This window comes from Astatotilapia calliptera, chromosome 3, assembly GCF_964374335.1.
Source record: "Astatotilapia calliptera chromosome 3, fAstCal68.1, whole genome shotgun sequence".
NCBI classification, from domain to species: domain Eukaryota; kingdom Metazoa; phylum Chordata; class Actinopteri; order Cichliformes; family Cichlidae; genus Astatotilapia; species Astatotilapia calliptera.
In genome coordinates, this window is record NC_137424.1 from 20,094,474 (window position 1) to 20,122,235 (window position 27,762).

Consider the following 27,762-nt stretch of genomic DNA (forward strand, 5'->3'; position numbering starts at 1 on the left):
GACAGGTGGGATCAATATTAATGTTGTGGAAATATATGAAAAAGCAACAGAAGAGTGAAAACATTTCGTGTTTCTAGAAAGATCTTTCAGCTCACAGCTGCTCACAGACTGTATTTACAAGTGACAAACTGCAACTCTACAGTACATCTACAGTATATATCAAATATATTCTGTATTCAAATCTATTGAGTGATGTTTGAAAGTCTTTCCAGGTGAGTTTGATCCAGGAGGGTCTGAAGCCAGAGTCAGACAGAGACTGTGCAGAGACTGTAGAAGGACAGAGCAGCAGCAGAGCAGTCCAGATACACTGATGATCCTCTGTCAGATCCAGAGGGACACACAGGGATGATGCTGGACTCTACATTGTGTCTGACAGTGGAGCTGTTCTCAGAGCAGTTCACTCTGCAGCACTGACAGTCATCTGCACTTCTTCTCATTCCTCTGTCAGTCACTGCTGGATGAAGCTCTCCTCTCCACCTCCCAGTAACATGGCCCAGTCAGAGCGTCTCTACACACAAGCTGCTGCTGCTTCAACCTCTCTGGATCATCAGGACACAGCTCCTCCTCTCTCAGCACACACACCGTCCTGTTTACCACCAGCTCCACCTGCAGAGAGAAGAAGGAAGAGCAGAGGAGATAAACGAGTGTTTCCAGAGACTCTTCATCAGCTGTCAGTCAGTGATGCAGCACATCCAGTATAAAGAGCAGCAGGGACTTCAGTGCTGGGACTGTACTAGGACTCATTGTTGCTTCACTTTTTCTAATCTTTGGATTTTTATTGAAGTTGATGAAAATGTTTTTCCCTCCTAGTTTGAGTTTGGACTTTCATTCATTAGAAGAACCTTGGTGTGTCCACTCTGAGCTCTGTAGGAACCCCAACAACAAGCCCAACAATCCAGATGGACGGTTCCAGCTGTTAACTGGAGGAATTCCATCCAAACATCTGCTCTCACTAAATTCTTCCTCACCTACAGACTGTGTTCTTCACTGCTTTAAACTTGGAAACGAATGCAGTCATTGGTCTGCGTGCTGCTTTGTTCAGAGAGCTGATTGGCTGTTGACAGTGTTTGATCAGAGCGTGTCAGCCCTTACTATGGTGACCATAAAGGTCAGAAACAGGAAGTGTTTGTGTCCAATCCTGAAGCCTGTCACCATTCTCCTCTCACAGCTTCACTGAGAAGCTGCAGCTTTACAGGAAACACTGGATCTTTGTTTCATACTGACTGTGTTTAGTACAATACTGCTGACAGCACCACCCACTCACTCCATCACTCTACTGACCCCAGAGTCTCCAGTCTGTAGTCTGGACTCTGCTGAAGATCAGACAGCTGCTTCACATCTGGATCCTTCAGGTTGTTGTAGTACAGGAGCAGCTGTCTCAGATGGGAGGGGTTGGACTTCAGAGCTGCTGCCAGATAATCACAGCTGATCTTTGACAAACCACAGCTCCACAATCTGTATAAAGAATGAAAGATGTAAGTTTATTAGACAAAGTGTGAGCTTGAAATCATTCAGTGTTTCATCATCTGTTCAGAGCTGAAGAAGGTTCAGAATGTAGAAGTTTAGAAAATGGAAACTCCAAACAGCTGAAGCCAACAGGAAGCAGCTTCAAACAGGAAACTGTGCAGAGTTTCAGACTATATGTCCTGATGCAGCCAGTTGGATTTTGGAGATTTGAATCTCTGTTCTGTGACTAAGTCCTTGAATCATTTCTTCCAGTTGGTCCAACAAGACAGACTAAGTGTTGGACATGTGTTGTGGCTCCATTAGGGGAGCTTCTAAATGTGATGTGATGGCCCCTCTGGGTCTGTCAGGTCACAGGACTGAAGAGAGCTCAAACTGGGCACACAGTTGTTCCAGTCTGGACCAAAGACTCTATACTGGGACTGAGGGACTGCTTTGACTGCACCCACTGGGACTTTTTAAAGGCTCATGTTCTCACTTAGATCATCGATTTCTACTTACATTTCTTTCTGGGAAAAATGGGGATTACTTTGGAAACAGGAAGTATTTTCCCCAATAAGCAGCCCTGGATTAGTAAATCACTCCAACATGTTCTCAGGCAGAAGAAGCTGTCTTGTTATGAGGGAGAGAAGAAAAAGATTGAGGCACAGAAACTTGTTGAAAGAGAGATAAAGCAGCTAAAATCAGGTGTAAAAGTAAAGCAGAGGATGAGCTGAATAAAGGACACTCAAGGCTGGCTTGGAAAGGAATGAAGTCCATGGTGGGGATGCAGAACAAGGAGCAAAGATGAATGTGATGCTGAATCAACAGAAGACTTGGACTCATTGGATTCCAGCTTTGATATCATTGATTTCAATGAAGAGCTTTGTGATTGTAGCAAAGGGCTGGTAGCTCTGAGAGTCCCACTGATGAGGTGTTTGTGTGGAAATCTCTTAGTGGGACCAAAGAGAGAAAAAGCCCTGGTCCTGATGCTGTGGGAGGGAAATGATTGAAGTGTGCTGTGAGGAACTGACTGGGAGATCTTCACACATTTTCCAGTCCTCCTTGGAACAACAGGAAGTTCCCAGCATATGGAAACAAAGGTCAAGTGTCCTATGGCACTCAGTGATGATGGTGCTGTGGCCCCACCACCTCCACCTCTTTGTAAAGGAACTAACTGTAATCTGAAGCTTCAAATGGGACTAAGACTTCCTCCACTAGGTGGCAGTGTCTGATGAGAAAGTGTTAGTGGAGCTGGCCTGGAGTCAGAAACAGGAAGATGCAGGATTTGGGCTGAAATGGGGAAAAGTGGTTCGCACTAGTGCCTTAAAGCAAGAAGGTTGTAGGTTGAAGCTTGTTGGCCTTTCTGTGGAGGTTGGATGTTCTCCCACAGTCCAATGAAATGCTGCTTAGGTTCATTGGTGCTTCTAAATTGGCTGTAGGTGTGGATGTGAGAGAGTGCTTCTCTGTCTCTCTCTGTTGGCCCTGTGATGGACTGCTCACCTGTGCAGGTGGACCACGCCTCTTGCCCTATGACAGCTAGGGCACAGGCTGCAGCCCTGTGAGCCTAAGCTGAATAAACAGTTAGCAAAAATGATCCATAGATGGCCTGAAATCCCCCAGTTAGCAGTTTGGTAGATAGCTATGACATGCTAATCCCATCCAGCAGCTGTATTCTACCTGTAAGCTGATCCCTGCTGAGCCAAAGCACTTTTTCATATACAAATTACAACCTTTAATAGAAACCTATTGGTCAGCATCTTATTAGCCTGCTGTTAGCTTCATTCCACAGAAAACTGAGAGAAACTAACAAAGTTGATAAAGAATAAAGAGAAATGTGCTGATTTAAAGCCTTTGAAGTGCTTCAGATGATCTCTGTCCACTTCTGTCCACTCATTCATTCATGTAAGCTTTCTAATGCAGCTTTGATCTTCACAGTCTGCTTCATGAAACTCATTCTAACCCTGAATGTCAGAGTGTTCCTCCTTCTCTTTCCCATCATTCATGCTGGCAGTGGAGGAGATTTGGATGTTGGACTGTGTTTTGGATGATGTGTGTATGTTTGTGTTGGACTGCTGTCTGTAAAGCAAACGCACATTTTGCTTTGGATTTCAGTGTCAGACAGACTTTAAGGTGGAATGAAGAGTTGGAGAGTTTCACAGTGAATTATCCAGTGGAGGATTTTTCTTCTTCTTTGAAGGTTTGAAATGTGAACATTGTTCTGCTGCAGTCAATGGACTAAACCAGAGAAGAAGAAAACAGACTTTACCATGAAGATCCTCAGTGTGGATCAGTATAATATCAGCCTGATGTCTGCAGTTTAGTGTCAGCACAACTTTCACATCATATTCATCTCAGCACAACTAAAACATGCTGACTGACCTCAGAGTTTCAAGTCCACATCCTGGACTCTCCAGGAAACCACACAGATGCTTCACTCCTGAATCCTGGAGCTTGTTGTTGTAGCTCAGCTCCAGCTCTCTCAGATGGGAGGGGTTGGACTTCAGTGCTGCTGCCAGATAATCACAGCTGATCTCTGACAAACCACAGCTCTCCAATCTGTATAAAGAATGAAAGATGTAAGTTTATTAGACAAAGTGTGAGCTTGAAATCATTCAGTGTTTCATCATCTGTTCAGAGCTGAAGAAGGTTCAGAATGTAGAAGTTTAGAAAATGGAAACTCCAAACAGCTGACAGAGTTCATACGCCTTTGTCAGGGTCAAATTCAAGCAAGACCATGTGAAAATTAAAACACATCATCCTAGGTGAACTTAAACACCTTTGTTCCCCTTTTGTTAAGACATAGAAAAGTACACCACACAAAAATACTGCAAAAGGAAACGGTCGCCTTATATACATAGTGTATAAACTCAAAATGCACATTTCACTTCAAATTAAGATTAAGGCTTTGAACAGATCACATAGTTCAGTTCAACATATAAGACTTTAAGAATGCACAAGCATCTACTTAAAATCTATTTAATTTATCATCCATGATATTATTTTGTACAATTCCAATGTATTTTGTTCATCTCCCTTAAATAAACAGGCAGTCTTAAAGTATGAAATATTCATATACAAACACATATAAATGTGTGTACTGTCTCAGTGGCTGATAGTACCCCACAGGCCTCAGTGTGAGCTTGAAGACATTTATAATGTTTAAGTAGTTTAATGTGCAGGTGCTGACGATAAACACATTTTGAATGAAAGCCGGGGAACTTTGGTAGCACAGAAACAAGTGGCTATTCTTTGTGACTATATGGATCACTCACAATACCATTATTTCACACAAAGGCACCAAATTAATACTCAAAAAAGCTGCAGCAATACACACAAATATAAACAGTACTTGGTGACAACTTTGCTTTTAGCCTTTAACCCTTCTTGACTACTTTTGATGTGGCCTCTATATTTTACCTTTAAAAACAGTTTATCTTGCCAATCTGTTATTTTCTCATTTTGACCAACTGTATCAGCACAATTTATCTAAATTCAGACAAAATTTAAAATACAAGTAGAAAGTGATATTTTGACTGTAAAAACCACACACATGTTTAACGAATCATCTTCATAACTTGAAATGCAAATAGAGATTGTACACTTTTAAAAATACGCACACGTTTTGCAAACAACAAAGTTATATGGTACTATTTACCAAAAAATGCAGCCAAGGCTCAGACGTTTTTCATATAATCATTTCAAACTATTTACAGAACAATCAGGTGTCAAACAATAGTTTGTGTCACTCTAACACATATGAGAACAGCACAGGGATAAACCTGCAGGTCTGACAGCAGGTGTGTCACTCAGCGTTTACACTGCAATCTGCCTTTGTTGGCTTTAAGGCAGCAACTGTGACGATCACTAGTAGAACTGACACACAAAACAAAACAACAGCTACACACTAAATACACAAGACAACAAACTAACTTGAGACCAAACACGGTAAACGTCACAAATCTCTCACGTATCAAAACTCTCTCTCTCTTTCGCTCACTCGCTCTCTCTTGCCGGTCACTCCTAAAACTTCCCCCTTTTGCTAAACAACCAAATGTCATGTTTCCATATCATTTTTGATTGGTCGACATGGTACATTTTCCCACCTATAGGGCTTTGGAGCGTGATGTCACGGGAGATGGGCCATGCCCCCTTCCGCCATGACAGTAGGCCAGCCAAAGGATACCATTTCAGCTATGGATCGTACGTGTTGTGTTGTCGGTTGCAACGTTAGATCACACGATCGTGAAGGCAAGAAGCTGGATAACGGGCTCTCTTTTCATCGTTTTCCGTCCTGGAGGCAACGTGAGGGATCCCATGTATCCGATATTACTAAACAAAGACGTCAGGCTTGGATTGCAGCGGTGAGACGAGGGGATATCGAGTTCTCTGCAATCCCCAGCTTTTTGTTGGTTTGCTCACGGCATTTTCTTTCCGGTGAGTTCTAAATTAATTCATATCACTCTTGAAAGGCTTTTAGTGTTATTTTCAACGTGCTGGGGTCATAGATAATGAGATAAAACATGCTAATGTGTGATGCTGCAGAACCACATCATGTCGACTGAGTAGCTTATGATTTGGCATTATTGCAGGCAAACCAGCATATGAAATGGATGTAACAAATCCAGACTGGGCACCAACACTGCACATGGGGCATGACGACATACCTGTATCAGACTCGGACCGGCACTCAAGGCGTACGCAACGGAAGCGAAAAAGAGCACCCATCGGAGGTAAACAACCCCCCCCCCCCCTAAAAACATACTAAATTGCTATCACTGTACACTAATCCGCACATAACTTCCAGATGAATCACACACCTGTCATTGGAATATTGGTGTACATTTACCTTATGTCTAATTTTATCTTACAGGCTTTCGTTATGCAGCTGCAGAGTCTGAAGGTGTGCCCCGTGCAGAAGTGATTGATGAAGATCTGACAGAAGACCAACAGCAAAATCACAATGTCATGGAGGCAGTGGACAGCAGTTGTGTTGGACAAGTGGAGGTTGAGGTACCAGCTGCAAATGTGGATATACTGAAGAAATGTAAACCTTTTAAAATGATGACAGATTACAAACTCTCAGCTGTGTCTGTAATCAAACCTCTGTAACTTTGCTTCACTTCAGCAGCATCAGCTCATGTTCACATGTTGATTCATGGTTTGCTTCAGTTTTTGATGGACTGCAGAATATTTTGAAGGTTATCTGCTATAAAAAGCCAGAACAGGAAAATCTGCTTCATGTGTTTCTGTTTGATCCTCAGTGACTTTGACACAAAGGCCTCTGCTGTGATGATCACACCTCTGATCAAGTCTCACAGTGTCAGCTTTGTTTTTATACATATGGATATGTGCTGATAAATGATCAGAGTTATAATATTTCCCACTGTCTGCTGTGTGCCGTGACCTTTGACCTGCTAAAGACAGTCAGCTGTGGATTATTCATTGTTGTGTCTGATACTTAGAACTGTGAGGAAGAACACTACACAGTTAATCAGGGTCCCCTCTCTCTGAATCAGGGAAGGTGGGCAGGCCGCGTGTGGGCCGCGGGCCATACGTTGAGTATCACTGTTTGAAATGTGAACATTGTTCTGCTGCAGTCAATGGACTAAACCAGAGAAGAAGAAAACAGACTTTACCATGAAGATCCTCAGTGTGGATCAGTATAATATCAGCCTGATGTCTGCAGTTTAGTGTCAGCACAACTTTCACATCATATTCATCTCAGCACAACTAAAACATGCTGACTGACCTCAGAGTTTCAAGTCCACATCCTGGACTCTCCAGGAAACCACACAGATGCTTCACTCCTGAATCCTGCAGCTTGTTGTTCCAGCTCAGCTCCAGCTGTCTCAGATGGGAGGGGTTGGACTTCAGTGCTGCTGCCAGATAATCACAGCTGATCTCTGACAAACCACAGCCCCACAATCTGTATAAAGAATGAAAGATGTAAGTTTATTAGACAAAGTGTGAGCTTGAAATCATTCAGTGTTTCATCATCTGTTCAGAGCTGAAGAAGGTTCAGAATGTAGAAGTTTAGAAAATGGAAACTCCAAACAGCTGAAGCCAACAGGAAGCAGCTTCAAACAAACACAACAAGAGAAAAAACTCTGAATATTTCACATTAAAGTCGTACATTTCTCACAAAGCTCAATTATGTGACAGACATTTCATCCCATGTCAGTTTGGCCTCATCCTGGGCCGGATTATCCAGCACACACTCTGACCACAGGCCCAGGGGCCACGCACAGCTGGGCTCCATCCAAGAGACAGGAAACAAACCAACACAATAATAAAAAGCACCATGTGATCTTCTTACATCTTCAAGACAAACATAGTAAAAACATGAGCATATTTGTTTCCTGATAAAATGATGTGACAGGTAGAACAGAGTAAAGTGGTGGTGTTACAGCCTTTCTCCCCTCTGCTGCCGAGGCTGTTAGTCTCTCCCAAACTCAGCTACAGGACTTCCAAATGAATGAAAGCAGCAGAAGTGGCTTTACAAATGAAAGAGGAAGAGGAGAAGAAGAGGAGAGGGAGGCCACCCTGACCATCACTCCAGCTGAAAACATCACACTTCCATTAAAGTTGGTGAGGAAATGTTGAGCAGGATGAGCTGCTGGCTAATCTGGAGGCTGTAGCAGCAGCTCACAGTCACAGTGGATTTCCACTCATGAAAAAGCTCTGGCTGCTTCATTTCTCATCTCATATCAGAGACTTTAATGCTTCACTGAAGCTGTACTGTGATGCTTCCATATTCCAGTGAGGCCTCCATAATGATTTCAGCTGTTCTGTACACACACTGTGTGCCCTGTATGGCTCAAAGTCTCTGCAGCCTGTTTTTATCTGCTATCATCAGATCTTCATCATCCTCATTCACATCCCTCACACACTCTACAGCCTCATCAGCACTGACTTCATCTTCACTGACTGATGGAGCACAACATGAACCTGTGGAGGCTGAAACACTGTCCTGTCAAACATCTCCCCGTCACCACTCCACTTCTGTCAGCCTTTAAATGAACCCTGCTCAAGTCTGTCACTTCTGTTTGGAGCCAAAAGGAAAAACTGTTGTTCAGTCGTTTGGAAAGACAACATTTCTGAAAGCACTCAAACTCCTTCACATTTGTCTTCAGACACATCCTGAACATTTAGGAACTAAAGAAAGTTTCAAACATCAAAGACCTGAAATATAGAAAAACTACAACAGCCGCAGTCAGTGAACTCACCTCAGAGTCTCCAGTCGACAGTTTGGACTCTCCAGTCCAGCACACAGAAGCTTCACACCTGAATCCTGGAGGTCTTTATTTCCACTCATGTCCAGCTGTGTCAGATGGGAGGGGTTGGACTTCAGAGCTGAGGCCACAACTTCACAGTGAGACTCTGAGAGTCGACACTGAGTCAGTCTGTGATGATAGAAAATATAAAATGTGTTATTATAAAAGCAGAAAATCTGCATTATAAACACAGACTGAATGTATATGAAGACAAAACAGAGTGAGGTCATAATCTGATGAATCTGCTCTTCACATCTGTGCTTCAGCTCCTCTTACTGTGTTTGACATGACACAACGATTGAGTCTCTCTCAGACCTGCAGACTTTTAATGAGAATCTTTGTTTGGCTTTAATCTGCAGATGAAGGAGGAAGATGGTGTCACATTTAGGCTTCCATAATGTCCACAGTCTGTCACTGAGATCTGATCCAGAGTCAGAGTGAAGACACACATTTGGACTGTTTCCTGTTTTGACTCCAGAACATTTTGAATGAGTTCAGCTCAGTGAAGAGTTCCAGCTGGAAAGATGATCTCTGTTTGCTACCTGCTGTCAGGTACGACTGTTCACGTCCACACGCAGGAAAAACCTGCTGACTGTTACCAAACGGAGCAGAAATCTCATCACTGGACAATAATGATGAATGAACTCAGAGCTGCTGATATCAGATCTGATTTCAGGGGAACTAAACACAGAAATGATTGGCTCATTTTAGCTTTCTGAGCCATTATCTGCTGCTGTGTCGCTAGTTGGCAGAAAATGATTTGTATTCCTGTTCAGGGCTTCAGTGTTTATGAGTCCAGATCCAGGTGACAGCAAGTCAAAATGATGTTACCTGTCTGTGTCCAGCAGCAGCCTGTATTCACTTTGAATATTGTTATAACCTGACATGGATCAGTTTGTCTTTGATTGGTTTGTAAAGGTCACTGTTTCCATTGGACCTGAGTGACGTACAACGACAGAGAGGGAGAGAAAGGAGAGAGAGGATGGAGACAGCAAAGAGAGAGCAAACACAAACAGGTGAGAGTGGACAGGTGACCAAGGTCAGCAACCAATCAGAGAGCTTCTGTTTGACCCACAGTCACTGATGATGACTGCACATAACCAAGCAGTGTGTTACTCTGATATCAAATATGGATCCTGCTCTTATAATAATGATCATCAGATGATGTTATTGTGTTATTTTGTAGCTGAATACGATGTTTGTGTGATTATCAGTGAAAGAAGCAGTGAGGAGGATGGAGAGAGAGAGAGGACAGAGGGTGAAGTTAGAAACACTAAAAGGATTTTTCATGGATTTCATGGATGATTTGAGTGATTTCCAGCAGGACACTTAAACATGTCAGTGGACGTCCTAAAGAACATATTCACTGATATGAAACGTGTCATTGAACAGGATTAATATCAGTGGAAACATGGTGGACACAGCTGTGACTGCATGGATGTGACACACTTCAAATCTGTTCTCCACTCTTGGATTTGGGATCCATGGAGCTGCTGCTGAGTCTGTACAATAAAGGAATGGTGTGGAAGGTTGCAGCGTACGGACACAAACACTTTGTGGTTACAATCTGATTTTATTTTCAAAATTAAACTACTAACCTACACTGATCAATGATGTTAATGATCACATCTGGACTCACCCAGCCTTTCTGCAGTTCCTCACAGCTGGAATCAGTCGCTGTCGTCCCCACTCTGATGTGTTGTACTTCTGCAGGTCCAACTCATCCAGAACCTCCTCTGACATCTGCAGCATGAAGGCCAGAGCTGAGCACTCGATCTCAGAGAGTTTCTTCTCTGATCTGTTCTCTGACTTCAGGAACTCTTGGATCTCCTGAAATAATGAGAGGTCGTTCATCTCCATCAGACAGTGGAAGATGTTGATGCTTCTGTCAGGAGAGATTTCATCACTGTTCATCTCCTTCAGGTTGTTGATGACTCTCTGGATGGTTCCATAACTGATCTCTGTCTGACCCAGCAGACCTACTAAGAGTCTCTGGTTGGACTCCAGACAGAGGCCATGAAGGAAGCGAACAAACAGGTCCAGGTGGCCATTTTTACTCTCGAGGGATTTCTCCATGACTTTAGTCAAAAAGACATCCAGTGATGTGAAGCTATAAGACTTGAACTTGTTCTTAAAAAAATATCTGGTTTTGTTTTCTTCTCGGAAATTCCCTAGAAAACCTTCTACCACCTCTGTCTTCCTGTTGGTGTGACAGTGGAACATGTAGACTGCAGCCAGAAACTCCTGAATGCTCAGATGAACAAAGCAGTAGACTGGTTTCTGGAAGATCACACACTCTCTTTTGAAGATCTCTGTACAAACTCCTGAGTACACCGAGGCCTCTGTCACATCCAGACCACACTGCTCCAGGTCTTCTTGGTAGAACATGATGTTTCCTTTCTCCAGATGTTCAAACGCCAGCCTCCCCAGCTTCAGAAGAACTTCCCTGTCAGCCTCCGTCAGCTCCTGTGGACTCGTCTCACGTCCCTCATGGTACTTGTTCTTCTTCTTCTTTGTCTGAACCAGCAGGAAGTGTGAGTACATGTCAGTCAGGGTCTTGGGCAGCCCTCCTCTCTGCTCTGTAGTCAACATGTGCTCCAGAACTGTAGCAGTGATCCAGCAGAAGACTGGGATACTACACATGATGTGGAGGTTCCTGGATGTCTTCATGTGGGAGATGATTCTGCTGGACAGCTCTTCATCACTGAATCTCCTCCTGAAGTACTCCTCCTTCTGGGCGTCAGTGAAGCCTCGTACTTCTGTTAGCCTGTCAACACATGTAGGAGGGATCTGATTGGCTGCTGCGGGTCGGGAAGTTATCCAGACGAGAGCCGAGGGAAGCAGATTCCCCTGGATGAGGTTTGTCAGCAGCTGGCTGACTGATGACTTCTGTGTGACATCAGACAGCAGCTTCCTGTTGGTGAAATCCAATGAAAGTCTGCTTTCATCCAGGCCGTCAAAGATGAACAAAAGCTGAGAGACAGCCAGCTTCTCTGCTGTGACCTTCTGTAATGTTGGATGGAAAACATGGAGCAGCTCCAGAAGACTGTACTGCTCATCTCTGATCAGGTTCAGCTCCCTGAATGAAAGCAGAACCACCACACTGACATGTTGGTTCTCCAAGCCCTCTGCCCAGTCCAGAGTGAACTTCTGCACTGAGAAGGTTTTTCCAACACCAGCCACGCCGTTGGTCAGAACCACTCTGATGGGTCTCTGTTGGTCAGGTAAGGCTTTAAAGATGTCCTGGCACCTGATTGGAGCGTCATGGAGGGCGTCCATCTTGGAAGCTGTCTCCAGCTGCCTCACCTCATGTTGGGTATGAACCTCTTCACTCTGTCCCTCTGTGATGTAGAGCTCAGTGTAGATGGTGTTGAGGAGGGTTCTACTTCCTGTTTCATCACTTCCTTCAGTCACACGTTCACATCTCCTCCTCAGACTGATCTTATGTTCATCTAAAACCTCCTGCAGACCAACATCTGCTGAAAGAAAGAAAAACAATGAGACTAAAGAGAAAGAAAACTCTTCAATGTCTGAACAACACAAGAAGTCCAGTTTTCAGAAATGAGTCCATCAGCAGACAGATGTTCAGTCTTACTTTGTACACAGCTGCTCTGACTGGCTGTCTGCAGTCCAGCTCTGCTTCTGGATCTTTCTCCACACTGTGCAGAAGCTCTGATGGTGACACAGAAAAGTCACAGTGGAGATACTTCTGTCCACCTTTGATTAGACTCATTATAAAAAGGAAAACAAAGTTTGAACACAGTCATGTTTCCAGTTCACTGACTTACATTTATTCCATGGACACTCACTCTAACCTGAACCAAAGCTACAACCCAACATTGTTGAGGCCTCATCTCCTCCTTTCCTGACTGTAGAGGTTAAATATGCAACAACCAACAAATAAAAGAATTTGGTTCATTTCAAAGAAATTCACACGGTGACCAAGTAAAGTAACCGTAGTAAAGGAGACAACATCCCGTTGATGGTGGGATTATTTGAAAGATTTGCTTTAGTCACGTCACCAAATGCAGTTGAACCACCCGTGGATCCATGTTTGACCATTCTACCACTCTGAGCTCTGCTTTTGAATCATTTTATTATTATCATCATTCATTTATTCATTCTTTGGAGGGGGGCTATTTCCTAATGCCGCCCTAATAAGCTGATGTTCAAGGGGAAATATAACAGAAACTCTTTCAGTGTTATTCATTAATAAATTAACAGATAAACTGTGAAGAAGAAAAAAACTGAGATTTAAAGGAGAGAGTGAGAAACTTGATCATCCATCCTCATAATACATGTTTATCAGTATCTGCTGTGACCATACTGCAGTAATAACTACAAGTCTACATTTCTGTGACTGTTGATCAATCACAGCAGGAATCTGAGCTCATCTCTGCACACAGAGCAGCCTCAGCTCTGGGATAAACTGCTCGCTTCACGTCCTTCTCAGCTCACAGACACTCATCCTGATATTTTCCTTTAACATTTGATGGTATAATTCATCTGAGTTTACACTTTATCTGCATAAATACAGAAAAACAGACCCAAACACCAGAAACCATCAGTTTCACCATGTAGAATATATTGTTGTTTCCTTGCTTTTAATTCAGAGAAAAACTCTGATTTGGATTTTCTCTGTTCTCTTTGCCACAGCCCATCCCAGCAGCAGCTGAAGCAGCTGACTGTCACAACACTGAATAACACTGTAGGAGGAATTTCAGAGGTCAGTAAAGCTCCAGTTTCAACATCAGTTAATTAATCATAGTTCATCATAAATGTGAACCTGGCTGGCACACATGTTAATGTTAGCCATTTAAATATTAGCAGTTAGCTGAGGCCACAAGAAGAAGAGGCCCTAGAAGAACAATGGATGATAAGATTAGATTTTCAAGACTAGGCAGAGACGTGTTTTCCTTTACTGTCTCTTACAGAGGAGGGAGCAGATACCAGACGAGGTCACGGAGGTACGGGGAGGATTCGCAGCAGACAGCAAGACTGCCACGTCCATGCGAGAGAGCGATGGCTACGATAATCTCTGTTTTTAAGATAAGAGATAAGATAAGATAGAACTTTATTAATCCCTCGGGTGGGTTCCTCTGGGAAATTCGACTTCCAAAAAGCACAGCAATGACCGAAGTTACAGTTACAGAATTGTTTTATTATATATATATATATATATATATATATATATATATATATATATATATATATATATATATATATATATATATAAAACACCCAGCACGCCCCTGCGGGCGGTTTATCCTTCAAGCTCGGGTCCTCTACCAGAGGCCTGGGAGCTTGAGGGTCCTGCGCAGTATCTTAGCTGTTCCCAGGACTGCGCTCTTCTGGACAGAGATCTCCGATGTTGTTCCCGGGATCTGCTGGAGCCACTCGCCTAGCTTGGGAGTCACCGCACCTAGTGCTCCGATTACCACGGGGACCACCGTTACCTTCACCCTCCACATCCTCTCGAGCTCTTCTCTGAGCCCTTGGTATTTCTCCAGCTTCTCGTGTTCCTTCTTCCTGATATTGCTGTCATTCGGAACCGCTACATCGATCACTACGGCCGTCTTCTTCTGTTTGTCTACCACCACTATGTCCGGTTGGTTAGCCACCACCATTTTGTCCGTCTGTATCTGGAAGTCCCACAGGATCTTAGCTCGGTCATTCTCCACCACCCTTGGGGGCATCTCCCATTTTGACCTCGGGACTTCCAGGTTATACTCGGCACAGATGTTCCTGTACACTATGCCGGCCACTTGGTTATGGCGTTCCATGTATGCCTTGCCTGCTAGCATCTTGCACCCTGCTGTTATGTGCTGGATTGTTTCTGGGGCATCTTTACACAGCCTGCACCTGGGGTCTTGCCTGGTGTGATAGACCCCAGCCTCTATGGATCTTGTACTCAGAGCTTGTTCTTGTGCTGCCATGATTAGTGCCTCTGTGCTGTCTTTCAGTCCAGCTTTGTCCAGCCACTGGTAGGATTTCTGGATATCAGCCACCTCCTCTATCTGCCGGTGGTACATACCGTGCAGGGGCCTGTCCTTCCATGATGGTTCCTCGTCTCCCTCCTCTTTCTTGGGTTTCTGCTGCCTGAGGTATTCACTGAGCACTCGGTCAGTTGGGGCAATCTTCCCAATGTATTCTTGGATGTTCCTTGTCTCATCCTGGACTGTGGTGCTGACACTCACCAGTCCCCGGCCCCCTTCCTTCCGGTTAGCGTACAGCCTCAGGGTGCTGGACTTGGGGTGAAACCCTCCATGCATGGTCAGGAGCTTTCTTGTCTTTATGTCAGTGGCTTCTATCTCCTCCTTTGGCCAGCTTATTACCCCAGCAGGGTACCTGATCACGGGCAAGGCGTATGTGTTGATGGCCCGGATCTTGTTCTTACCATTCAGCTGACTCCTCAGGACTTGCCTGACCCTCTGCAGGTACTTGGTGGTTGCAGCCTTTCTAGCGGCCTCTTCATGGTTCCCATTTGCCTGCGGGATCCCCAGGTACTTGTAACTGTCCTCTATGTCTGCAATGTTGCCTTCTGGTAGTTCAATCCCCTCAGTTCTGACTACCTTCCCTCTCTTTGTTACCATCCGACTACACTTCTCCAGTCCGAACGACATTCCAGTGTCATTGCTGTATAGCCTGGTAGTGTGGATCAGTGAATCGATGTCTCGTTCACTCTTGGCATACAGCTTGATGTCATCCATGTACAGGAGGTGGCTGACAACTGCTCCGTTCCGTAGTCGGTATCCGTAGCCAGTCTTGTTAATGATAGCAGCTGGATAGCGTAGTAGCAGCTGGATAGCGTAGTAGCAGCTGGATAGCGTAGTAGCAGCTGGATAGCGTAGTAGCAGCTGGATAGCGTAGTAGCAGCTGGATAGCGTAGTGGTTAAACTACACGCCTTTGGAACAGAGGATCGCAAGTTCGATTCCTGCCTGGGGCGTCTGTATCCAGTAAGGGTCCTAAGGCTAGACCCCCTATGCTAAGCAAGCCTACCGCAGACATGAGCGAGACAGATAAATATGAAGGCATGCCGGCTCGGACGTCGCCCGGATCAACAAGGTCCGCGTCAGGTGTTGAGGAACCAGGGCACCCTGACGAAAAGTGGGCTACTGGAACAAGAAGGCATCGGTGGGCAAGGGACGAAAACAGGGCGTTGTTGGAATGCTACTACGCAAGTAACCCCAGCGGAAGGGGCTACATGAATAGGATGAGGGACCTATGGATATATATATATATATATATATATATATATACACACATATATAAATACAGAGACAAATATAAATAAAATATACAAAGGGGATAAATAGAATAAATAGGAATAAAAAATAAAATAAAAATACAATGTCTCCCTATATAATGTTGTACAGCCCATGTGAGGGTTATCCTCTCTGTGAACCAGATGCTTGATTTCACACAGAGGTCCACCAACTGAATTTGATCAGTTATGGAACGATTTACCTCGACAGGCTCCTTCACTCGCTGCTTTTAAACCTCCTTTAAAACACACTTTTACTCCCAGTGTGACATGTTGACTCACTACCTCAGACAGCTTAAAATAGTCTTTTTGTTTTTTGGTGCTGCCTAAAAGAACCGTGAAATATCTGTCCTATATACAGTTATGTTCATATATTTTTGTGCTACATCAGGAAACTCAAAAACATAGTTTTTAATATTTTAATCCTTATTTTTAAAACTTTTTTTGTCATTTTTCTGAATAACACTTTAGGAGGAACGTCTTGATGCATTCTCAATCATCCAGGAAAGTAAATCTCCAAAAGTTGATTCTCTTCATCTGGACGTAGCGTAAATGTGTCCCAGCTGGACTTTTGTCAAAGCTGGAAAGGCTCCTAAAGAAAGTTCCAGTCGATCCAGGAGAGAAGGACAACCGCTGCCTAAGAGAAAACCTGTAGCTATCCCATATGTGTCAGGAGTGTCGGAGCAGCTGAGTCGCATTTTTTCTAAACACTGGGTCTCTGTGGCTTTTAAACCCCAAAACACGCTGCGCCAAAAACTGGTCCACCCCAAGGATCGGGTCCCCCGACACAAACAGAGTAACATAGTGTAGCTGTTAAGTGCAGGAGGATTGGCAGGATTTATACATCGGGGAAACCAAACAACCTCTGGCTACAACACAGAAGAGCCACCTCGTCAGGCCAGGACTCTGCAGTCTATTTACACCTACAGGCCAGTGGACACTCTTTCAATGATGAGGATGTAACATCCCGGACAGGGAGGAACGCTGGTTTGAAGGCGGAGTCAAGGAGGCCATTTACGTGAAAAGGGAAAGACCATCTCTGAATTGAGGAGGGGGCCTAAGGGTACATCTGTCACCATCTTACATGCTGTGATTGCAGCCGTTCCCCAACTCTCTGTGAATGGTACTCATGACCATTGATCAGTGGTTGTTGATCAATGGTCATGAGAATTGCATAATTAAGATTAAGGAACTGACCTCACAGCCCATTGTTCCTTCAGTGGGCTGGTTTCAGTCATCATGCAAATGTCCTGTTTATAAGATTGAATCCTGCAGTCAGCTGAGACTGAAGGAGTCACCTGGATGAGAGACGAAATGTTTCTCCCACAAAACGCTACGTCCAGATGAACTGAATCAACTTTTGGAGAAAGAAGTTGAATCAGTATTTCAGCTTTAAGAGGGTATTTTAACACAAACATCAGTCCTTCTACTTAAGTATGTTTGACACTTTGTTTACGCCTAAATTAACTTTACTGTTAACCAGTTTTCATGTTTCTGTAATCCACCAGTGTGCTCATGCTTTTTTAATTGAAAACATATTTTAATGATCAAATATAATTATGTTTGTTATTTGTGGATTTTAAATGTCCTTGACAGAGACAGATGATGATCATTATCCTGCACTGTGCTCTCAGGTTTGGTCGAGCTAGCACAAAGAATGGCTATGTTGAACTTCCTCCTGAGATCTACACTAAGAAGTGAGTCCAACATTAGCAGGGTCTCTTTCCTTTATCTGATTCACTTTAGCATTCACAGTCACGTGAAGCTTGTTATTAACTCGATAAGTCAACCCAGGGTTTCAGCTGAGCGCTCACATGAAACACATGGTGTTGACAGCATCTGATCAATCATATTCATGGAGACGTGTATCAGCAACAGAGCAGCTGAGTTTGCAGAAGGAAGTCAAACTAAACCACAGGAACAATATGAGGAGATTACACACATAATAAAATACTAGCAGTAACACAACTGCTGCAGACAAATCAGTCGTGTGATCGTGTGTGAGAGGAGAAGGACTGTAAAGGAGTTTGGTGTTAAAAGCTCTGTATGAATGTGGGAGACTTTGAAGGGCTTTAAAAAGGCCAATATAAAATAAAAGGCAGCAAAATTGCTGAGTGTGAAAGTCACCAGACTTATCAGACCTCTGTGATTAAGACCTGTAAGAACACCTGTTTGTACTTGTTGGCATTATATCAAACACACACGTATATTAAGCCTTTGTTTGAACTCTGGTTGAATTTGTTACTTTCAGACTGTGAAACATCACAGAGGCTGCAGCTGCAGATCTTTTATTCACCTGGAAATTTACTTTAAATGTTAGATGGAAAATGTATTGCTCAGTTTCACCAAAGTAAGAACAATAATCCATAAACCTTCATAAAGACAAACATCTCCCAGAACATTGAGCTGCTGAAGTGTCACTGAAGGGAAAAACTATTTGTCCTCCTCCATCCAGCAACACCTGAAACACCTGAGTGGAAGCTCCTCCCTACACTGTGTTTGAAGCAAAGCACAAAGGAGACACCTGCTGGAGCAGCTGGAGTCCTACAGACACTCAGCCTCTTCACTACACAAACACCTCCTACAACATCCACTCTTTCCACTCTGACTGCTGTGTTTGTGGAAACACTCCAACACACACCGCTTCACATACCAACATAGAAATGTGTGAAAAAGAGCTGAGCTGATATTAAACATGAGGATTTATTCAAAAATACAGAGTCAGGAACAACATCTAGACACACATTACCTCTCAGCAGCAGAAGAACAGCCTTTAAAGTTTATAACAGCATCCTTCGACCTGTTGCTCTTTAAGGAAACACAGCTGGGTTCAGGTCCAGGAGATTCTGGCCTCTTATTGATCCTAAAAGAAAAACAATAAATGTAACAGCTTCATGAGACAGGAAGGAAAAACTGGAAATATTAAATTAAAGACATGATGAACAATCTCATAAAAATAATGTACTTACTCTTTGTCACATAACAGTCTTTTGTTAAATTTTACACCAACATCCTTCGACCTGTTGCTCTTTAAGGAAACACAGCTGGGTTCAGGTCCAGGCTCTGGATTAGTTTCAGGGTTATGTCCAGCTGAGCCTGGTACGCCCCACAGCTCTGGGCTTTAAAACAACACACACAGAGGTATGAGTGTGAATAATGATGGAGCAGTGATGTGAGTGCTGAGCTGTGACATGGAGAAGAGTCATGGACAGTTAGAGATGGTCATCTCACCTCTGAGCTTTGGTCTGGCTCTCATGTTCCCCACACAGAGTGCTTTTAGAGGGAGGGACTCCCTCCTCTCTGTCCTCACACTGATCCATGCTGCTGAAAACATCCAGATGAACAGAATCAACTTTTTGGGGATTTACTGGATGATTGAGCATCAAGACACTTTTTAATATTTTACTAATTTCTGAAGCTTTTTACCAACTTTGTTCAAATTGGTCTGCTGTCATTTTATTGTTGACAAAAAGAGATTTTGAGTTTGAGTGTTGACGTTTCCATGTGGGACTGTTGCTGCAACACCAGGATGTTACTACAGAATACACTTTATATTGTGAGCACTTGGATGTTAGTCCAGTGGTCCTAAACTGACACACCTGCACCTGGATTCATTCTGACCAGATTTTAGCCCAACAGTGTTTCATACTTAATACATCAGACACAAACTCTGCAGCTGTCATTGTCATCAACTGCTACTATGTAAGGAGTTGTTTTGATCGAAACTATATGTGACGTAGCAGAAATATATATACACATGCAGCTTGTGATTTTTTTTCAGAGCTGTGGGTGCATGATAGCGCCTAACAGTTCTCCGTTCCCGGGAATGTAAAATAAAGATCATTTTTTGAGTTTGACCACTTTGAGCCCAGTTTTTCTTCGCCGCCAAAAGAATGCAAAGAACTGAATTTAATAAGACGATCAACTGCGCCACAACATTCACGAAAGCGAAAGTAAAAGCGACGGAAGGAAACGCCCAGAGAGGCGTTTGAGGGACGGTCAGAGTCAGGAACCTCAGAAACGCATCAGGCTGGAGTTTAATTCTGTTTTCATCTTTAGAAACATCTGGAAATAGTTATAAAAACGCTGCGTAATAAAGAAAAATAGTGTAGATTAGTTTGAGTTGTGTTTAGCTGAGCTGTGTCTTTAATCTGAAGTTCATTTTGTGGAGGAGCAGCAAGACTTTCAGTGTTACTCTCAGAGAAAGCCTCCCAAATGTCTGTTGTCTTAATAGTGGAATTATCTGGAAAATGAACCAGTTCTTATGAGCTGCTTTTCTGTATGAGCAGTCACAGCATTTTATACAGCGTGCTTCATTCACACAAGCACTTCTTTTTCTAACAATGACACTATGATGGATGCATCGGAGAGCAAGTCGGGGTTCCACATCTTGCCCAAGGATACCGTGGCGTGCAGACTGGAGCAGCCAGGGATCAAACCTCCAACCTTCCAGTTAGTAATTCTACCTGCTGAGCTACAGTCTGTACTTCCTGAACAACACACCCTCCTTTTGTTTCTTTATTTCCAGTAGCAACCAGGACCATAATGAACCCTGACTCCCACAGACACTCAGGATCCACCTGCCCAGTAAGTCACCCGCTAACTGCAACTATCAGAGCCCTGACCTTCTGCAGAGACGAGTCACACTGAACACAGCAAGTGTCCCTGCTCTCAGATACAAAATCTGCCTTTAAAAGTTCAGAGTAATGAAATCAGCAGTTCTGATTCTAGAATCTGTAGTCTCACACACATGTGCAGAGCACTTTTGTTGTTTTGGTTCACATCAGGTGATATTCTGCTGCAAACAACTAATGAGAACATTTTATGAAAGCTTTGAGTGTCCATCAGGATCCTGTAGAAACAGCTTCCATGTCAAAGATCAATATTCTGAATTCTGTTTTGAAAGAAAAAGATTTCTAGAAAATTCTCTAAAGAATTCACCATCTGTTTTGTTTTCTAAAACAGATGGTGTTTTAGAAGCTACCTGGTTTCTCCACCGGTTTTTCTTTATTTTTTTTAAGGAGGTCTGGTTTCCCCACCAGTTTTTTAATTATTCTAAGGAGGTCTGGTTTCTTCGCCAGTTTTTAAGGAGGGTTAAGGATGCTTGCTCCACCGAAAGGAGGTTTTTCCTCTGCCGCTGAGGGCGTTGAGTGTTTGGTTTATCCACCAATATGTAAGGAGGATAGAGCTCTCATTGGTGGGTAAACGCACGTGTGAGCGAGTGCGGGCCAGACGTGGTCTGTGTGAGTGTGACTGATTGTTGTCTTGTAATGGGGAATAAACTGGGTAATTCTGCCTTGAAAGGGGATGGAATACATTGCAAAGTATTCACTGGGCAGCACGTAGTATGTAGATCATTGAAGGAAGAAAGTAATGAATTTGTGCACAAAGCAGATGGAACAGTGAGTGTGACTGTGTCTGACGTCACTGTGTGTGTGAGACACAGAGAGGTGTGAAAGACAAACATCCACACTCAGCCTGCAGTTCTGTTCTGTGATTCTACATTTGACTATCCGTTGAGTTTGGTGTGCACTTCTGCTTTGTTCAGATGCATTTAGATACATCACCTCCACTCTGGGTGGCTGTAGCTCAGGTGGCAGAGCAGGTCAGCCACTAATCAGAAGGTCGGTGGTTCGATCCCAGGCTGCACCCTGGCTGCATGCCAAATATCCTTGGGCAAGATACTAACCCCGTGTTTGCCTACTGGTGGTGGTCAGAGGGCCCGGTGGCGCCTGTGTCCGGCAGCCTCGCCTCTGTCAGTGCGCCCCAGGGCAGCTGTGGCTACAATGTAGCTTGCTATCGCCAGTGTGTGAATGTGTGTGTGAATGGGTGGATGACTGAATGTAGTGTAAAGCGCTTTGGGGTCCTATGGACTAGAAAAGCGCTATACAAATGCAGGCCATTTACCATCTCCTGTCTTTCCTTCTCTACCATTGCCTCCTAACTGCGGATGGGCACCGGTATCTGATGTCATTATGGCACCGGGTCTGACATAAACGGTAGTAACCAGACTGAAAAGCAGTGCACATTTTGGTGCTTTTTTTCCCGAGATGTCATACACTTTGGATTCTAGCCAATCATTTTACCTTTCCAAGGATAGTAGGCGGGCCCCGGTACGTATGTTCTTTTAGAGCAGAGCGACAGATTAAAAATGCCAAAGGCTAAGCGGTCAAAGTCTGGCTGTACTTCACAGCAAAAGATGCAAACTCAGCAGCCTGCAACAAGTGCTTTAAGCTGATACTGTGCAAAGGAGGTAACACCTCGAATCTGGTGAAACAGGGAGGCTGTAGCTCAGGAGGTAGAGCTGGTCACCTACTGGTCGGAAGGCTGATGGTTCGATCCCAGGCTCCTCGTGCCAAGTATCCTTGGGCAAGATACTAACCCCAACTTGCTCTCCACATTCGGAGTGTGAATGTACTTAGAAAGCACTGAGTACAGATAAAGTGCTGGTGTGATTGGGTGAATGTGGCATGTTGAGTACTCTGGGAGAGTAGAAAAGCGCTATATAAGAATCAGTCTGTTTACCATGAAACACCCGGCGACGCATAGTGGGTTTTTTTTTAAAGCCGAGAAATGCACCGTATTTGATAGCTTCCTGCAAGACCTCACACCGAGCACAACTACTGCGGGTGTGGTGCCTGTTATCGGACACGGAGTTAGCAACATCCCCCAAGAACCTGAAGAGGAGAGTCCTGGCCCCTAGCCCTGCCAGAGGAGCAGAAATGATGAGGATGATGACGGCAGCAGCAGCCGTTCTGCTCTGCGTGTGTAGCTTAATGTTGTTTGTGTGTAATTTACGTTGAGTAGGCTAACCACGTTATTACATTAATGTAAGGTGAACAAGCAAACACCGTTGTAGTTACATGCTGCTGTCTTCTTGTTTGATAGAGTGATACCATATATGCCCTATAGCTGCACAAAAGGCTAACATTGTTATCTTTTTACAAAAAAAACAACAAAACATGAGCGGTTTCAGGACAAAGTTTGTGTTCTCCATTCTTTAAGCACCGGTTCCAACCAAAGGAGGTATCTTGTATCAACAGAAAAGGCTAACTTGGTTATCATTTTGCAGAAAAAAAGAGACTGCTAAAAATAAAAACATGAGAGGTTTTTGGACAAAGTTTGTGTTCTCCATTCTTTAATCACTGATTCGAGCACCGATTAAGCACAGGCACTGTTTCAAAAGTACCGGTTTGGCACCGGTATCGGATAAAACCTAAACGATACCCATCCCTACTCCTAACATGCCTCCTTCCTCCTCTTCCTTTTCTTTCAGCCATCAGTAGCATGACAGTCTTATTCATTATGATCCACGCATTTTATTTGGTAAAGCTTTAGTTCAGAAGGCCCTTACTAATGCAACACTCCCCATTTACCCAGGCTGGCACTTGGAGTACACTGGCTTGTGGCCCCTTGTGCCAGCATTAGTGCTTTCCTCCTTTCTGCTGCTCACAATTCACCGATCACACTTTGACTATTACCATTAAAGGCTGCAGAACCTGCGTCTGAAGCCTCTGGTTTAAAAGAGTTCAAATAAATAATCCAGCTATAGTTGTCAGTATTTCCACTGCTGCACAGGAAAAAACTTTATTATAAAATAAATAATAAGAAATAAACTTTATTTTTCAAACACAAGCTTTACACAACTTGTACGTTCACACAAGCACTTTTTCCATGTGTCTAAGTGTTTCCTGTCGAACATTCACCGGGACACCATGCAGACTGGCATTAAACCACCAACCTTCTGGTTAGCAGGTGACCTGCTCGACCACCTGAGTTCCAGCCACCTCATCAAAGTGACCAATCACATTAGAATCCTGTCCTGCTTTGGGCTCCGCCTCCAAACCATCCAAAGCGGGTTTATTTGCACCATGTATGCAGGTAAACTTAAACATCCATTCAGCTGCTTCAGAAGGAAAATGTCAGCTTGTGGTTTCAGTCACAGGAAACTCACAGGTTAGAGTCCAGCCAGAGGGCTGCTGTTGTTTATCTGTAAAGTCTTTACATTTACAGAAATAAATAATTATGTGGACACATCTGGATCATCAGCAAACATGAAACCAGGTGACCACCAGCACCAAGCTGACTGCTGACACAGAGTTCATACTCTAACTGCTAGCTGCTCTGCTAGCTAAGTTAACTGATGTTAAAGGTCAGAGTAAAGAAATGACGTGATGCTGCTGGGAGTGACACCACAGACTAGCAGCATTTAGTTACTCAGCATATAATGCAGTTAATCTGAAATCTCTTTTTCTCTCTGAAACAAAGTGACAGCAGACTGAGTCAAAGACAGAAACCTTATTGAAACACCAAATATTCCCCGGCTTCACTTCCTGATCCAGGATTCAAAGAGGACGTTGCACTTACTCAGCTTCTTCCCATGAACGTCTTCCCTCTGCAGCTCTGCTGTCTGGACCAGGTCTGTGTAGAAACAGAGACAATCTTCTGCTTCATCAGTCCTCTGTGTCTGCAGGCTGAAGTCACATTAAACACTTCACACCAGCAAAGAGTCTGAAGCTCAAAGGTCAAAGGTCAGCTGCTGCACCTTGTGTGATATTGTTTGATCAATAATTAACCTGCAGCAGGTTTCTGCTCCAACTCCGACACACTGAACAACCCTGAGAACAAATCAGAGGATGTGGGTGTGTCTGCAAGCTTCAATAGTATTAAACACTTCACACCAGCAATGAGTCTGAAGCTCGCAGGTCAAAGGTCAGCTGCTGCACCTTGTGTGATATTGTTTGATCAATAATTAACCTGCAGCAGGTTTCTGCTCCAACTCCAACACACTGAACAACCCTGAGAACAAATTAGAGGATGTGGGTGTGTCTGCAAGCTTCAATAGTAAACACCTCACACCAGCAATGAGTCTGAAGCTCGCAGGTCAAAGGTCAAAGGTCAGCTGCCACACTGTATATAATATTTCAATATGTATACAACCTGACTGTGGGTGTGTGTGCAGCCATAAACAGTTTAAACATTAAACACTGAACCATAAAATAAGCTTAAGCTGCAGCTCACAGGTCAAAGCTCAGCTGCTGCAGCCAGTTATGACTTTACATAAATCATCATGTTTTCCCTCTCAGCACTTGGGATGTTTTGACTCAGCTACACTATGGCAAATGGCCAATGGTTCCACAGCTGTTCTTGTTGTGTTAGGGCTGAAAAGCCCGACTTGTTCTCCTCTGCAGGTCATCAAATGCACCACAGAAGTTTGTATTTGCAGAAGCCTGTGTATGTTTGATGGCTTTATTATTCTCTGTTCAAAGACAATAAATGTGGAAAATGTCTCATGTAGTATCAGCGTCATTTAAAAATGACTGCAAACATTTAGAGAACATGTGCTGCTGTTTGTCCTTGTAACAGGGCGGCCCTTAGCGGCTGGAAACACAGTGAGACGGACCAAGGCAAGTGTAGTGGAACAAAGTATTTATTTGCTATATGGCTCTCCTTACAACAATTAACTTGTCGAGCTTCTTCACAGCACAAAAAATCCACCTCTAATGACAACTGGCAGCCTTAAATATGTTCAGCTGTCACAGACTTAACCATTATTCCACTCTCAGGTAAATTCTTAAATCCCAACCTTCCACCACAGTATACAATATATTAATTAGAATAAATAAATACATAAATACATTTCCACATTTACATATTAATAAATATTTCACACTTAATGTTACACCAAACCCAATATTATAAAAACCCAGAAACCCAAGCACAAAAAGATTCACCACACTCTCTTTACCAATGGTCTCTCCCGGAACCTTTAAATGGTGTCTGGACCCCAGGGGAAACATTTGCCCAAACACCTTGAAGAGGACACAGGCAAGAAAGGTGAGTAATCATTAACTTACAAACACTTATTTGCACCACTTTTATCCCTAGATTTCACACACACGTTTGCATTAGTTTTCCTTACTGGTAAACCTTAATCACAATCTCAATCACCATTCTTCTCTCCTGACAGACAACCACCACATTCCTTGATGAGGAGCAGCTGTGCAGGATCTGAAATAAGGCTACCAACTGATTTTAAAATTCCCAATAAATAGTCAATAAATATTTAAACTTCTTGTGTGCAAATCCATGCTTAAAGTGCAATGCTCATAAATAGCTTGATAAGGTGCTTTTAATAAAGTGAAAGGTGTGCTCTAAAGTGCTATACATATAATATAAATAAATACAGTCAAGTCTGTCCCGTATTCAGTAAGTGAAAATGAAATGAACAATAAAAGGTGAATCAAATGGACCATTACGGCAAGGCTGGGATGGTCAATTTGGTAAAGTAAATCCGTTGGGCATCTTTCTTTGCCTTTAGACAATAGTTCTGATGGCAAAAGAGCCAAACGGGACAGGCACAAAAAAAAAAAAAAATACAGTAAGGGAGTCCTCTTCCTTACATTTCCTCCTCCCTCTCTTGAGCGCGAAGTGCTTCAGTCCTCTGTCATCCTAGATAAACAATCAGCAACCACATTTGACTTCCCTGGCCTATACTGGACCGTAAAGTCATAAAGCTGCAAAGACAAGTACCATCCTGCAATGCGGGCATTTGCATCCCTCATGCGGTTCAACCACTGGAGGGGACGATGATCAGTCTCCAGAGTGAAGTGACGTCCCAGAAGATAATACCTCAAGGCCTCAATAGCCCATTTCATGGCCAAGCACTCTTTCTCCACCGTCGAATACCTCGTCTTCCTGTCGAGTAGTTTCCGACTCAGAAACACCACAGGCCTTTCACCATCCACCTCTTGCTGAAGGACAGCACCAAGGCCAACTCCTGAAGCATCAGTTTGCAAGATGAATGGCTTGTTGAAGTCTGGACTGTGTAGAACTGGATGTGTGCAAACTGCTTCCTTGAGGTCTCTGAATGCTTGCTCACAGTCTTCTGTCCAACGCACTTTGTTGGGGGCTGAGCCTTTTGTGAGGTCATTCAGTACAGTGGATCGCTCTGCAAAAGAAGGTATGAATTTCCGGTACCAGCCTACTAGACCCAGAAAACCTCTCACCTTCCTTTTTGTTGTCGGAACTGGGAAGGACTGAATTGCTTCAATCTTTCCAACCTGCGGCTTTATCTTCCCAGAGCCAACTACAAAGCCCAAGTACTCCACTTCTCTCTTGGCTATGGAGCACTTCTTGGGATTGATAGTCAGTCCAGCCATTCTGATGGAGTGTAGCACCTTCTGTAGGTGAATGACATGCTCTTCCTAGGACTGGCTGTTCACCACCACGTCATCCAGATATGCTGCAGAGAATGCTGACACATCTCTCAGTACATGGTCCATTAATCATTGGAATGTCGCTGGTGCACCTTGAAGCCCAAATGGCATGACTTTAAATTGGTACATACCAAAAGGAGTTTTGAAGGCTGTCAGCTCTCTCGCTTCTGGTGCCAAAGCCACTTGCCAGTATCCTTTACACATTGCTCAAACTCTTATAGCCTCTGGTGCCTCCACCTTATCATAAAAGCCTAAACATTCACATCCTTTCTCTCACACGGCGCCTAAGCTACGACCTTGGCTCCCCGTTTATCTGCTCCTGCTGAGATGGGGCAGAAAACTCCAGTATGTTCTGTTCTCTTCTAATCAGACCAATAAGGTGATGACTTTCTGCAAACAGTATTTCTTATAACTCAGCAGTATAATGCATCATAAAACAATATCATTCATCCACAATAAATCAGCAGTCTAATGTAATGCAAATCAGTTTAACAAATGCAATAGTTATCATCTTCTTCTAATTCAGGAGAATGATGCAAACTAAAACTACATAATAAT

The 27,762-nt window shown here is 43.6% G+C and overlaps 1 protein-coding gene and 1 pseudogene across 2 annotated transcripts in view; both read right to left on the minus strand.

Annotated features, from left to right (window-relative positions):
• LOC113035137 (NACHT, LRR and PYD domains-containing protein 12-like) lies at positions 1 to 27,147 on the minus strand (annotated as a pseudogene). Its single transcript, XR_013906911.1, has 9 exons — positions 26,519 to 27,147; positions 24,353 to 24,459; positions 10,452 to 12,250; positions 10,383 to 10,411; positions 8,673 to 8,845; positions 7,196 to 7,372; positions 3,826 to 4,002; positions 1,282 to 1,455; positions 1 to 606 (listed from the first exon to the last, which is right to left on the minus strand). The product of XR_013906911.1 is annotated as an NACHT, LRR and PYD domains-containing protein 12-like (transcript).
• The window catches only part of LOC113015973 (NACHT, LRR and PYD domains-containing protein 12-like), a 748,422-nt gene that overhangs the window by 165,510 nt on the left and 555,150 nt on the right, over positions 1 to 27,762 (minus strand). The gene's annotated exons all lie outside the window — the stretch shown is intronic.